We start from the raw sequence: 13,671 nt of genomic DNA, 5'->3' as shown, positions 1-13,671 counted from the left end.
TTCCCACAGCCTCCATCAATGGGCCAGTACACAAATTTCTCGCTGAAGCAGGAAATATTCAATCCAGTTGAGCTGGCTGGTCTTACCATTGGGATGTTAGAGCCAAATAGAGCGCTGTGCCTCAGGTGAACCTACCAACTTGAGTTGATTTGGGGTAGTTCCTCCACTGCACTGGTGTGAAACTCGCCTCTCTTTGCCATGTGCTTCCCGTTGGCATGTGGCTTAGGAGTTTGCAAGTGGCTGATCACTATACATATAAAGAAATCAAATAAGGCAACAGCAAGAGAGCAGCGAGAGAGAGAGATTTCTTCTCCGGGCAGTTCAGGTGATAGCCAACATCCTAACCACTGTGACCGTGCAAAGTCCAACAGCATTTTCCACAGCGTTGAGGTTTTGAACTCAGCATGTTGATGGTTTTTAAAATCATCAGCAGTATCCTGCCAGTCTGTGTAACCCCAGCTGCTTGCAGCACATCTCAGTTTTCTTCTGTGTTTTCTGCGCAATTGTAAGGACAGCCATCTTACTTCTTCTATTTTTAGGGAATATTTTCACATTAAAAAAAATTTTTTTTAATGGTTATTTATTTATTTTGAGGGAGAGAGAGAGAGAGAGAGAGCAAGTGCGGGAGGAGCAGAGAGAAAATCCCAAGCAGGCTCCATGGTTAGCGTGGAGCCCGACTCCTGGCTGGATCTCACAACAGTGAGATCACGACCTGAGCCAATATCAAAAGCTTAACCGGCTGAGCCGCCCAGATGCTCCTTCAGAGCATTTTTTTTTAAGCCACATGAATATTCATTTAGTCATTTGTTCAAGCAGTAAATATTTACTGAGATCGTAGGCTATGCCAAATGTCCCAGATGCTAGGAACTTGCTGCCTTTAGCATGATTTTATAGAAAGGAAGAAGACAAATAAGCCATAAATGACTATAAATCAAAAAGATAGATACTATGAAATTCTTCATAAGTGTGTGAACAAAATAAAACAGAGTGACTTGGTAGGTACTTGTTTGGAGGGGCTGGGGAGGAGGAGGTGATCAGATTGTCAGAAAAGTCTCTCTAAAGAGAGACCTGAGACTATGCAAGCATCAAAGAAGCCATGAATGGATTCTGGGGAGTGGGTTTTAGAAGGATAAAAACAAAATGTGGGTGGGGGAGATTAAGAGACTCACGGGAGGTGGTCAGGTGAGGGGACATGGTGGCTTGGTTGAAGGTGGAAGAGTGGGTGTGGGAGACAGAGGCACAGGTAGAAATGTGGTTTTTATTTCCTGAAGATACCTCTACAAGGAGTACAGAGATGCCAAATGATTGGAAAAATTTTCGTGACAGATCTCCATCACAATATTGAATCTGTTACCTACTTTTCAGGTTTAGTAGACCAAATTACTGACACAGAACACTTTTCTCCTTTTGAGATACCACTCTTCACCCACCAATTGTATGTGGCCATTCACATCACCTTCTAGGAGAGCAGGGTGCTTGAAAGACGGGGATAAATATAGGCTTTCAATGAAAAAAGCCAATCTCAAAACGTATGATTCTCTGTATATGACATTCTCAAAATGACATAACTATGGAGAAAGGATGGACCAGTGGTTGCTAGAGAGTAGGTGACTGGACAAGAAGGAATGATTGTAATGGGACAGAATGAGAGAGTTTCCTTGTTGTGATGGAGTCATGGAATGTTCCGCATTTTTATTGTGCTGATAGTTACATGCACCTGTAAATATGCGTGTGATAAAAGCTGATGTCAATACACCCACACCCACAACTGATACATGTGAAAAGTGGTATCATCCAAATAAAGTCGTGATAATTGATAATGAACTATGATTATGTAAGCTATCGCTGGAGGAAGCAGTGCGAAGCGTGTACGAGGTCTCTGTAGTAATTTTTCAACCTTATGTAAGTATAAAATTACCTTTAAAAATTCAAAACTTAAAAATAAAAATCAAACTTCTGGGGCGCCTGGGTGGCTCAGTCGGTTAAGCATCCGACTTCGGCTCAGGTCATGATCTCGCGGTCCGTGGGTTCGAGCCCCACGTCGGGCTCTGTGCTGACAAGCTCAGAGACTGGAGCCTGTTTCAGATTCTGTGTCTCCCTCTTTCTCTGACCCTCCCCTGTTCATGCTCTCTCTGTGTCTCAAAAATAAATAAATGTTAAAAAAATTAAAAATAAATAAATAAAAATCAAACTTCATAAACAATGCTTTGAATGTCTACAAATACACTTTTATATCGTCTCTACTAATTATCAAGTTGTAGTTTACAATTATGCTTGGGGATGGCTAGAGAATGAGATCCAACTTTAACTTCAATGGTTCATCCAAACAGTTTCAAAAGTAAAATGATAAAATTCTTTTTTTTTTAACAGCAAGAAAGCACATTTAATCTAGGGTAGATTAAGAAATTAATCTAGATAGATTAAGAAGTTAATCTTTTAAGAAGGTAATTTAGGATAGATTAAGATTAAGAAGATAGATTAATTAAGAAGTTCTGGGAGCCATATCTTATGAGCAAAATCTGAAATGTCTTGAAGAGACAGCATGGAAGTTAAGAAGACATTAGCCATCTTTCACCATGTGGTAAGCTAGTGTTGACCATCGGACCTCTTCTAGGAGCCATGTCATTGCCAAGCCCTGAGCATCTCCATACAGGCCCTGTCAGGTGAGCTTTAGCCTATTTGCTCTCTCTCCAGACACACAGGTATGCACGGTTTTGTGTGTATATATACACACGTTTATGCATACACATTCGCTTAACCATTTAAAAGTAAGTTGCAGACATTATGGCCTCTCACCCCCAAATACTTCAGCAGTATCTCCCAAGAATAAGGTCATTCTTTTTCATAATCACAATGCTATTATTAACTCAAGAAGTTTAAGATTGAATCAATAATATTATCTAATGTGTATTTGACACTTTATGGTTTTGGGGGTGGGGAGGGGTGGTCTAGGATCAACCAAAAATGACAGATTGCATTTATTTGCCTTGTCTCTTTATTCTCCTTTAATCCAGAAAATTCCTTTGCATTTCTTTCTTTTTGATGATGTCGACAATTTTGACGTTGACAGAATTGAAGCAACAATTTAGCTTGTTTATGGAATGTCATATAGTTTGAATATGTGTAAGGACACAGACTTTGGATGTGGCTGGTTGTTTCGTATTGATTAGATTTATATGTTTTGTTTATGTGTTTTGAGGGAAGAATGCCACATGCATGAGGCTGAATCTTAACTCTGCGTATCACACCAGAAAGCACACAAAATGTGCTCCATTATTATATTTGCTATGTTTTACTGCTTATCCAACAGATTTTTCCACTTGAAGGTAACTTTCCTTCTCTGTAAATAATTAACAACCTGAGGGATAGCATTTTGCGACCCTGTGACTATCCCTTCCCCAATAACTTTCAGCCAATGGTGTTGCTACCCATTAGTGATTATTGCCTGAGTCAATTATCACATTCGCTTTTTTACTTGTTTTGAGAGAGAGTGTGTGAGTGAGTAGGGGAAGGAGCAGAGAGAGAGAATCCCAAGCACACTCCATGCCATCAGCTTGGAGTCCGACATGGGGCTCGAACTCACAAACCATGAGATCCTGACCTGAGTGAAAATCAAGAGTCAGGCGCTTAACCAACTGAGCCACTCAGCTGCCCCCAATTATCACATTTGTAACTGCATTTGACTTTTTAGAAAGGTTATTTGGGAATAAAGTTCACATGTATCCCAGCCCTTTCCTACCTTTGCCTGGGTTCCCCTCTACTCTCGTGTATCTGTTGGAAAATAGGGACAAGCTCTTAGAACGGTCCTCTAGCATCTCAAACCATTTCCACATTCAGCAGTTTTGTAAGCAAGCAAATGAAGTCCAGAGTTCCATGCCATCGCTGGTGGAGCTCCCACAATATTTTCAATACAGAGACACATTCTTATGTATCTGGAGATTTAAAAAAATTATCTGTGGATGATTTGACACAAGAAGGTGCTAGTGATCAACCGAAGAAGGCAGCTGCTCTAACATAAATAGACCATTATTCTAACTCAGCCTTGCAGTGCATTTGGGGTTTAACATTAACAACCACAGATAAGGTGAAAAGTGGTCACAAATTAATGTAAAATCATTTTGCAAAACACACTCCCTCTTCTCCCATTGCCTCAGCCCTCTGTAATAAAAACGTGATTTCAGACCCAGAATTGCTCTGTTTTTACTGACGCCTAAGCTCAAAGGCTGTAGATGAGAAGGCCAACCCGGTTCTTGAGTTATAGACGTAAGAAAGTAGAGGATCTTAAGATTTTTGGATAAAAGAAAACAAAAATAGAAAATCCAAATCTCCAGAGTAATTCGGAGCTATTATTCCACAAGATTAGATTAAACTCTGGGGAACAGCCTGCAATCCTCTCGTGAGGTCAAAGTCCCGGGTCCCTTTTTCAGAGTTTTTCTCTTGACCAACAGATGGTCTTCTCTGTCATTCTAAAAAAGAAAATAAAGTAGTCCAGGTCCCCAAAGTTTTAAGAAGAAACATTTCAGTTGGATGTCATTTTCCTTTCCTTTCCCCACAATGCTCAAATTCAACACTTCCATTCCTTTAATGAAATTCAACCTTTTCAGTGTGCCAATCACTAGGTCTGGCGTTGTGCATATGTGAATAGTAAGAAAGGGGGGGGGGGGGATGGCAGCAATGCTTTCTGCCTTGTGGGAGATCAACTAATTCCAATCTGGTTCTTAGATTTAGGAAAACACCTTGATGAGGATTGATGGGTCCTCTTGGAAGGAAAAGTGAGCTCCCACAGTTGTCTCACTTAGCTCACTGAGTCTGACCCTAGGGCTCCCTCCCCGACATAGCAGTTGTCATCAGGAAATGTGGCTGAAACAACAGTAGACACAAGGCTGTGAGATCTGACTGCTCAGAGATCTCCAGCTTTCTCTGTCTCCCTTATGCGAGGTGATTTGAATACATACGGAGAAGCAGAGATAGTTTGTTTTTCTATATTTTTCTCCCCGAGAAGAGGAAATAACAATATCCTAGCAGGTGTCGTGGTGAGATTGGAGGTTTAGAACTTCTGAATGCCTTAATAGCTGACTGCTGTGGCAAAGACCCTGGGCAGTGGGGAAAAGCAGACATGCCAAGCAGCTGGGGCTTTGAGTAACTTTGCCACTTCAGTGTTCTCAGAAAGATTCAGTAAGGCTAAATAAAGCCCGAATAAACAAGGAACTTTCTCAGGTACCCAGAGCTACAGCCTGTCAGTTTCAGAACATTGATGAGAAACTGTAAAAATGTATATAGATAGTTGTACAGATACACATGTATGTGGATACATAATGCAGGTGTTCCTTAGCAACAATAGTCAAAATGTTACCTATGCTAGAAGACTTTGCCACTACGTGAGCCATAAATTAGAAGCTAGAAATTCACCATATACTCTTGGGAAAGAGAATAAAGAAGTGGGATTAGATACTAAGTAATTAGTTCAAATACGCTACTCAAGGAAATCATCTGACGGTTGAGTATATTCATTTAAAGATTACGTATGGAACACTTACTCTGTGCTAGGCACTCTACCAGTAGGAGATTACAAAGGTGAATAAGACCCAGTTGCTGCCCCCCAAGTTCTCAGCTGAGTACATCAAACAGATATACGAAAAGGTAAATGAACACCGTGTGGTGAGGAACAAGGTAGAAAATGCATGAAGGATTTGGAGAATGTCCAAAGGAAGACTCTAACTCCAACTGTGGTCGGGGGAGAACATGGGACAGAGATGATGTTGCGAGAGACTCTAGAGAAGGTGATGCCTAAAATAAATCTTAAAGAACGAGGTGGAACTAGCCAGGTTGTGGAGTGGGGTGAACATTGTAAGCATAGAGATAATACATACACACCTCTCTATCCCCCCCCACCCCCCGACACACACACACACACACACACACACACACACACATACACACACACACACACACACACACACACACACAGACTCATGTGTGCACACCCAGGGTCTATAGGAACTGACCAACAGTTCTGGTTGAAAATTCTCCAAGCAACTGAGAAATGTTTAAGATGGGAATAAATAGCAATAGCTAAGTTCTATGTGCATGTAAGAGGAGAGAGTACAGTAGGATGGGGATCAAACAAATATAAGCATGATCTTCTCTTGTTCCTTAGAACCCACATAGCAATTTTCAATGGAAAATACCCGCCTCAGAGACTCCTAGCACTGCTAACTTTTGGTTGCATGATGATGGGCTGTTATCAAACTCGAGATCCTTTGGAAGGTGCCTAAGAATGGATTAAATTGATCCCATCACACATCTAATTCTACTGAAAATACAATCTTTCATATAATTAAACAGGAGCAGCTGGGAGGGAAATTTCTTTCCTTTATTCCTTAACTGCTTCCATACTCCTGGCAAACCAACCACAAAGATAGTTAAGCACAATCTTTATTAAGTCTCATCTTTGTCCATTCCATTTTATGGTAAAATTGTACAGTTAGCCAACATCCGATCGAGAGAATAGGGGAATTGGCAATCCACAGGAAGTCTAAGAACAATCTCAAACCTTGAAATATCAAGTGGTATTCTAGCCACCTCATCCTATTACCAAGCCAATAATAGCAATAATAATACCAAAACAGTAACATTTAACGTTTATAAAATACTTGTAATGCCAAGCTCTTTACATAGATTATTTAATCTTACATAAAAGCCCATGAGGTATGTAATATTATCCCTCTTCCATATGTATAAAAAATGAGGTTCATAAAAGTTAAATAACTTGTCCAATGTCACCTAGCTAATACATGGACAAGGCAGGATTCAAAATTAGATGTGTCTGATGGTTCTTTGGCCATGTCTTTCCATCCATCAGTGGCACTCTGAGGAACTAGATGTAATGTTATGGAAGGAGCCCAGCACTTGGAATCAGAACATCAGGATTTCACCCATGAGGACACTTACTGAGTAGGTGACTTGGGTATACTAATTCTCTCTCTCATTTGCTTGTTTTGTCAAATGGAGGTAATTGCATACGTCTGGTCTACCTCTGTAGATATTCGGGAGCTTAAGATGACAACGACATGATGTATACAAGTATTTTGTAAGCCAGAACCAATGAGACAGTTGTAAGGTCTTCTTATTTATAAAGTGAAATTTACTTCACTAACAGGTGACAAATCAAGAAAACATATAAAGAAATACTTAGCAAATGAGATGTATTCTAGCAGCCCTTGGCAATCTTGTGAATTTTTTAAAGACAACCAGAAAGATGTTTCTAGTATCCAGAATTTCTGGGGGGGGGGGGGGGGAACAAAACAAGCCCAGGTATGCAATTTCTTGATCCACAATTCATGGTTCATGATTCCCTAGATTTTCTGTTACACAGGTAATCATATAAAATCACTCCTGACAAGTTGTGAGAAAGCTATGTTCATAAGAACAGTAATTGTTATCATCTTAACAGTATGAATAATGAATATGAGTATGAATAATTATACCAAATATATGAGTACTTGTTATCACAGGAAAGAACAAGAACTATTTTTCAACTCTGAAATTATATTCAACTTCACTTTGAATGATTCAGCTGATTTCCAGCATACATAGCAAAATGAGTAGATTTGGCCTACGATATGTCTTGTCTCAACACAATACACTTCTAACCAGGGAAAGTCTAAGCAAATCAAAACAGTGCTTGTTTTTAAAAAGTTCGAACAATGACAATTCCCTGGCAAAAGAGTAGATACTTGTAAAGTTAAAGCCCTGTCATTCAGCAAAAATACTTGCTTGTATGCTAAAAGATCCCAGTGAAACTGAGAACTGTTACCGTTACAACAAAAGTATTGGAACAGATAAATCTAATTTGCTGATCATTTGTACAGTTAAAATACCCTACAAAAGCCAATATTTGAAACTTCTTTTTTTGCTTTGTTTCCAAACAGATTATGGAAGTGTAAGGATTTCTTAAAACATTAACAGCGATAGGGGTGCCCAGATGGCTCAGTGGTTAAGTGTCTTACTTCAGCTCAGGTCATGAACTCACAGTTCATGAGTTCAAGCCCCACATCAGGCTCTGCACTATCAGTGCTCTCAGATTCTCCGTCTCCCTCTCTCTCTGCCCCTCCCCAGCTTGCCCTCTCTCTCTCTCTCTCTCTCTCTCTCTCTCCCCTCTCAAAAATAAATAAACATTAAAAAAATTAATAGTGATAATGATTATGAAAACAAACATTTAGAGTTTCCATAACACTAGGAACAGTCACAAGTATTTCACAAATACTAGTATTTTAAACTTCTCAGTAGCCTTTATGATATAATGTATCAATTAGCATCCACTGTGTAACAAACTACCTCAAAACTTAATGGCGTAAAACAAAAATCATTTCTTAGCTCACAATCCTGCTCTTCTGTCATCTGGGCTGAGCTCAGCTGGGTAGCTCTGATCTTGACTGGACACCTCCCTTGCATAAGCGGTCAGATAGTGTTTGCTTGGGGGCTGACTGGTCCCAGAGAGCTTTAGAGTACTTGAGAAGTACTCTCTCATTCCTGAACAAACTAGCCCGGACTTGTTCACGGCGTGGCTGGGTTGAGAGGGAGGGGAAGCCATCCAGACCTTTTCAAAATTAAGCTTAGAACTGGCACATTTTACTGCCCATAGAAGTTTACAAGTTCAGATCAAATTGAAAGACTGGGAAACAGGCTTTACCTGGTTGATGAAAGAAGCTGCAAAGTCACATGGCAAAAGATTTGGATACAAAGAATAAAGAACCGTGGGCATTTTGCCACCCCCTATAAGCAGGTACTCTTATTATCCCCATTTCACAGTGAGGAAACTGAGACTCAGAGAGGCTCACAGCATCTGTTTTTCCATTTCTCCCTTTGGTCACAGATACTTCTTTGCCACCTTTTAGAGCAGGATATGTGTTGAGTGACGTCCAGTTCTGAGTTATTCAGGGTATACATCTGAGTGACACTGAATTCTGAGTGAGAAAGCATTTAAACAAGATTGGAGCTAAACTTTAAGGTCATTTTGCAAGGCTAATTCAAATGTTGACCCCGACCAGACCACCAAGAACATATTAGCATCCTAGCACAGAGAAAAATGGTATTCCCCTTTTGAGAAGAAAGGCAATACAGCAATTTTTCATGCTTTGAAAGGAGAGAAGTTGGTTTTCCTCTCAGTGCTGAGAAAAAAAAAAAAAAGAAGAATGTTCTGCCTTCTGTCTTCCCTCCTACATCACAAGAAAAATCTCATGACTGTTTCCTTTGAGATGGAAAACAGGGCTCTCCTTTTCTAGACCCTCTGAAGAGTCGGTAACATTTCAAGTTCAAGTATTTAAACTGGGGTAGGATGCGATGACCCTTCCGGAATTCAAGATCTGGCCTCAGTGGCCATGGGGAGTGGTGGCAAGGTCCTGCAGGCAAAGAACACATTGGATCCAGGGAGGCTGAAAGTTGTAAACCTGCCATGCGCTGCCATGCCCTCTCCCTTTTGGGGTTGGATCTCGCCAATCAGCTAGCCATTGCTCGGGTGAAGGAATTCATGGTTAGGTCAGGGCAATTTTTGACCTTGAGACCTGAAAGTACAGAATGCTTTGCCAAAGACGCTTAAAATAGTCATACGCTTTAACAAACACAGTGTTTGATTTAATCAGAGGCGTTCAGAGAGGCAAATCCCTAAAATGTTTAATTGGCTATTTGGGCAAGTTTTATGTTCTTCTTTGCATTTTTACCTAATGAACTAAAATTCCTACAGTAAAGGCATGGCTTTTGTCACCAGAAAAAGGTAATAAGAAAATCTGGTAGCAACTGAGGCGGATAGATCAAGATGGAAATGGAAACCGGCACCAAATATCATCTCTAACTCACCTGGGAAAGGAAGAAATGAGTTTTCTTGACATTGCCCTTGAATTACACACACGACATACCAGCATGTGAAGCCCCCACGAATGCTCAGCCAGCCAACAGGCCTCCAGCTTCAGGGAAGCTCTGGGTTATAGACTTGGTGCCCTGGTTCCCCCTTCAGCCTGAACTGGAACCCAGGGCCAACTTGCGACTGTCAGAGGGTCACAGCTTGCGCTTCTGTAAAAAAATCAGATTTGTTATCACACGCATGGAACTGAGAGCATCCCTTACTTAAAAAAATTTTTTTTAGGGGCGCCTGGGTGGCGCAGTCGGTTAAGCGTCCGACTTCAGCCAGGTCACGATCTCGCGGTCCGTGAGTTCGAGCCCCGCGTCGGGCTCTGGGCTGATGGCTCAGAGCCTGGAGCCTGTTTCCGATTCTGTGTCTCCCTCTCTCTCTACCCCTCCCCTGTTCATGCTCTGTCTCTCTCTGTCCCAAAAATAAATAAAACGTTGGAAAAAAATTAAAAAAAAAAATTTTTTTTAATGTTTATTTATTTTTTTGAGAGAGAGAGACAGAGCACGACGAACAGGGGAGGGGCTGAGAGAAGGGGAGACAGAGACTCTGAAGCAGGCTCCAGGCTCCGAGCTGTCAGACAGAGTCCAACACGGGGCTTGAACCCACAAGCCGTGAGATCATGGCCTGAACCAGTCGGGCACATCCCTTGCTTGAAACACCCAGGTCAGGCCTTGACTATTGAATGCTCCTGTGCTCCTCCTTTTCTTCTCCCCCTTCTTTCTTTTATCTATAAAATATTGCATTTGGTTGGTGGGAGAGACATGAAACAAATAGCTGAGGATTTATTATACCTTGTATCACAAGACGACTTCATTGTCTCTGGGGAGCCTCAAGAGTCTTCCCGGACTACCTCTTTTCCACGTCAGACTGAGTTAGGTGACCCTCCTTAATTCTACAGAACTCTGCACTCTATGGGTATTATACTTACCACCCTTCTTGGAATGGTCCATTTGTGTAATTAGCTTCTCCCCTAGGATGCGAGCTCTTCAAGGGCAAGAACCGAGCATTGTTTCTATTTGATTGCCTAACACTCGGCCACTGCCCGGTGCGTAGTCTGGAGTCATTAAATAGCTGTTCCGAGAGGGAGTGAAGGAACGATATGATTTACTGAATCTCCAGTGGAGTCGGGCCATCCCTGGAGGCGGGACCTAAAGAATAACGCAAAGAACGGTGGCTTGCCCTCTTACCTCCTGGCGTAACCGCAGCTGGCCTGCGGTATTGGCCAGGGCACTGTCTGCAAGGCTGTTCTCATAGCCCCAGGGCTGTAAGCACAGACTTTAGCCTTGCTGGCTCCAGGTCCCATTAAGTGCCAGGAGCACACAATTTCATGGTGCAAACCGGGAAAGGGCTTAAGAGACTCATCAGGCTTTTTAGACATCAAAAAGCTCTTACAAAATAATATTTTGACGAATGGAGGGTAAATTAGGAGGAAACATGTGGATTAGGAGTCCCCTAGAGCACAAAGGGATTGAAGAAACCAAGGGGCCCAGCATCTGCCTTTATGTGGTTGGAGTTTCTCAAACCGACTGGTTGGAGTCTCACCCCCAGACACACCAAGGACTTCCTTTCACACCACCAGGCGGCCTAGTGAGGTTTGCAGCGATCACCGCACAGAGCTTTGCACCGAGTGAGCCAGGGCCCAAATGAACGTGATGGGGTGAGCTTCCTCAGGAAGCTTTCCTTCATGCGTGGCTTCCCCAGTGGCCCCCAGTGGGGTCTGTTCCTGTGGGATCAGAACATGGAGCATGCAGTGGGAGCCAGCTGGAGAAGACTTCATATTCTTGTAGGGGAGGGACTCAAAGGTATGACCAGGAGGGTAGAAATCTGGAGGACAGTGACTATGACAGGCTCTTCCTCTGAGATAGTTTCCAGTGTCCTGTGTTTACCCAATGTGTTCATCATTGCTCCCTCCTTGTTCATCTGGCCCTGACCCCTCCCGAGGGCATCCCTGACCCTCCTGAGATCCCAGTGAAGAATGCCACATCTTAACCTTACCGGAGGAACCCCTTTCTGAATCTTCATGACAGGGGGTCACCCAGCACTTGCTTCAATTCTGTCACTGATGAGAAGATCGCCCCCTTACAAGGCTGCCCATTTCTTGTTGAGAAATTCTAACGATTAGAAGTCTGAGTCCCTCTGACACTGACCTTGTGGTCTTGCTCCCACATCTGGTGAACACACAGGTTTCGTCTAAAGGACATATCACATGGCAAACCTGTGACTCCTCTGTGGCTCGACATCCTCACTCCTCCCTGCGCCCCCCCAAGTGGTTTCTAGACCCTTCACCCTTTTGGTTTTTTCATTCACTTCTGCTCATCAAAATGTTTCCAAATTATAATCCCCCCAGCCAGCGGCTGTTCTAAAAGAAAAGCTTCGTTCTTAAACACTTCCTGTTGTTAGGTTGTGATCGTATTCTATGTGGGTCATCTCAATGAGAAGAAGCCTGTTGTGGGGGGAGCCGTGGAGGGAGTGGGCAGGAGCTAGGGTTTCAGGCTGCCAGCTAAAAGTTATTTGTTTTCGGCAGGGATTCCAGCAACAAAGATAGCTTTGTAAGCTTATTTTGTTTCTGCAACCTAAAAATAATAAACAGGTTTATCAAAACTGGAGGGGAAAAAAAGAAGGAAAGTAAACAGAGCAAATCCTGAGTTGCATGTAAGCTCAAGTAAAAACCAACAAGTGTCAAGGCCAGAAAAATCCATGGCAGCAGCACTGACAGCAGGGGGGAAACCATGCCTCCCGTGCCGTCACCAGTGTGCCCCGGGCTACCTGTGAAAAATGCAGACCAACCTCCCACTGGGGACCGGTGGGGACCACGCCATCTGCCTCGTCTATGTGCAAGTCCCATAGTGCAAAAAAAAGCTCCTCAGTGAATGGACTTCTTATATCCAATTTGTATTATGAAAAGTTGCCTAACAGAAAAAAAAAAAAAAATCGGGTCCTTAAGCTGTGGTGGTTTTTTTTTTTAATTTTTTTTTTTTTCAGCGTTTATTTATTTTTGGGACAGAGAGAGACAGAGCATGAACGGGGGAGGGGCAGAGAGAGAGGGAGACACAGAATCGGAAACAGGCTCCAGGCTCCGAGCCATCAGCCCAGAGCCTGACGCGGGGCTCGAACTCACGGACCGCGAGATCGTGACCTGGCTGAAGTCGGACGCTTAACCGACTGCGCCACCCAGGCGCCCCCTTAAGCTGTGGTTTGACCATCAAGGGACACAGAACCCATCACCTTCCCCACTCTAAAGCCTTTTCTTTCAGTGAAGCTGGATTTTTGAGGCATGCCTACTATGCCACGAGGTACAGGGAGCAGATTTAATATGCATTGGACAGAGTTACTGAGCCTCCCAGGCTTTTGGCCTCACCCACACCCCACCTTTATGCCCAGCCTCCTTCCCTGTGGGTGACGTTTTCTGTATACCACGGGTTGATGACGGGCAAAACCATGAGCAACCTGGTTTTCAGGTGAGGTTAAGTAGTGTAATCATTAGACTTTGTTACCTTTTCTGTATGAATGGGTCCCACGTACAGTTTAGCAAGAGGAGTCTGGGACTCTAACTGCACACAGAAAGTGGAAAGGCTTTCACATGCTCCGAGGGGGTGGTGGCCGGGCGTGCGGGGTTCAGGGCTCCCTCCAGTAGCTGCACCTTGTCTTTCCAGGGGGCAGTGAGCTGGGCTCCCCTTCTCTTATCCCCACCCCTGGAAAATTAAGGTTCCGGTCTTTGCAGCCCCCCCGAGGTATTCCAGAAATCAAGGATAGCGAAAGCAATT

The sequence above is a fragment of the Prionailurus bengalensis genome, chromosome B4 (genome assembly GCF_016509475.1).
Source record: "Prionailurus bengalensis isolate Pbe53 chromosome B4, Fcat_Pben_1.1_paternal_pri, whole genome shotgun sequence".
NCBI classification, from domain to species: Eukaryota; Metazoa; Chordata; class Mammalia; order Carnivora; family Felidae; genus Prionailurus; species Prionailurus bengalensis.
Note: the sequence above shows the minus strand (reverse complement) of the source record.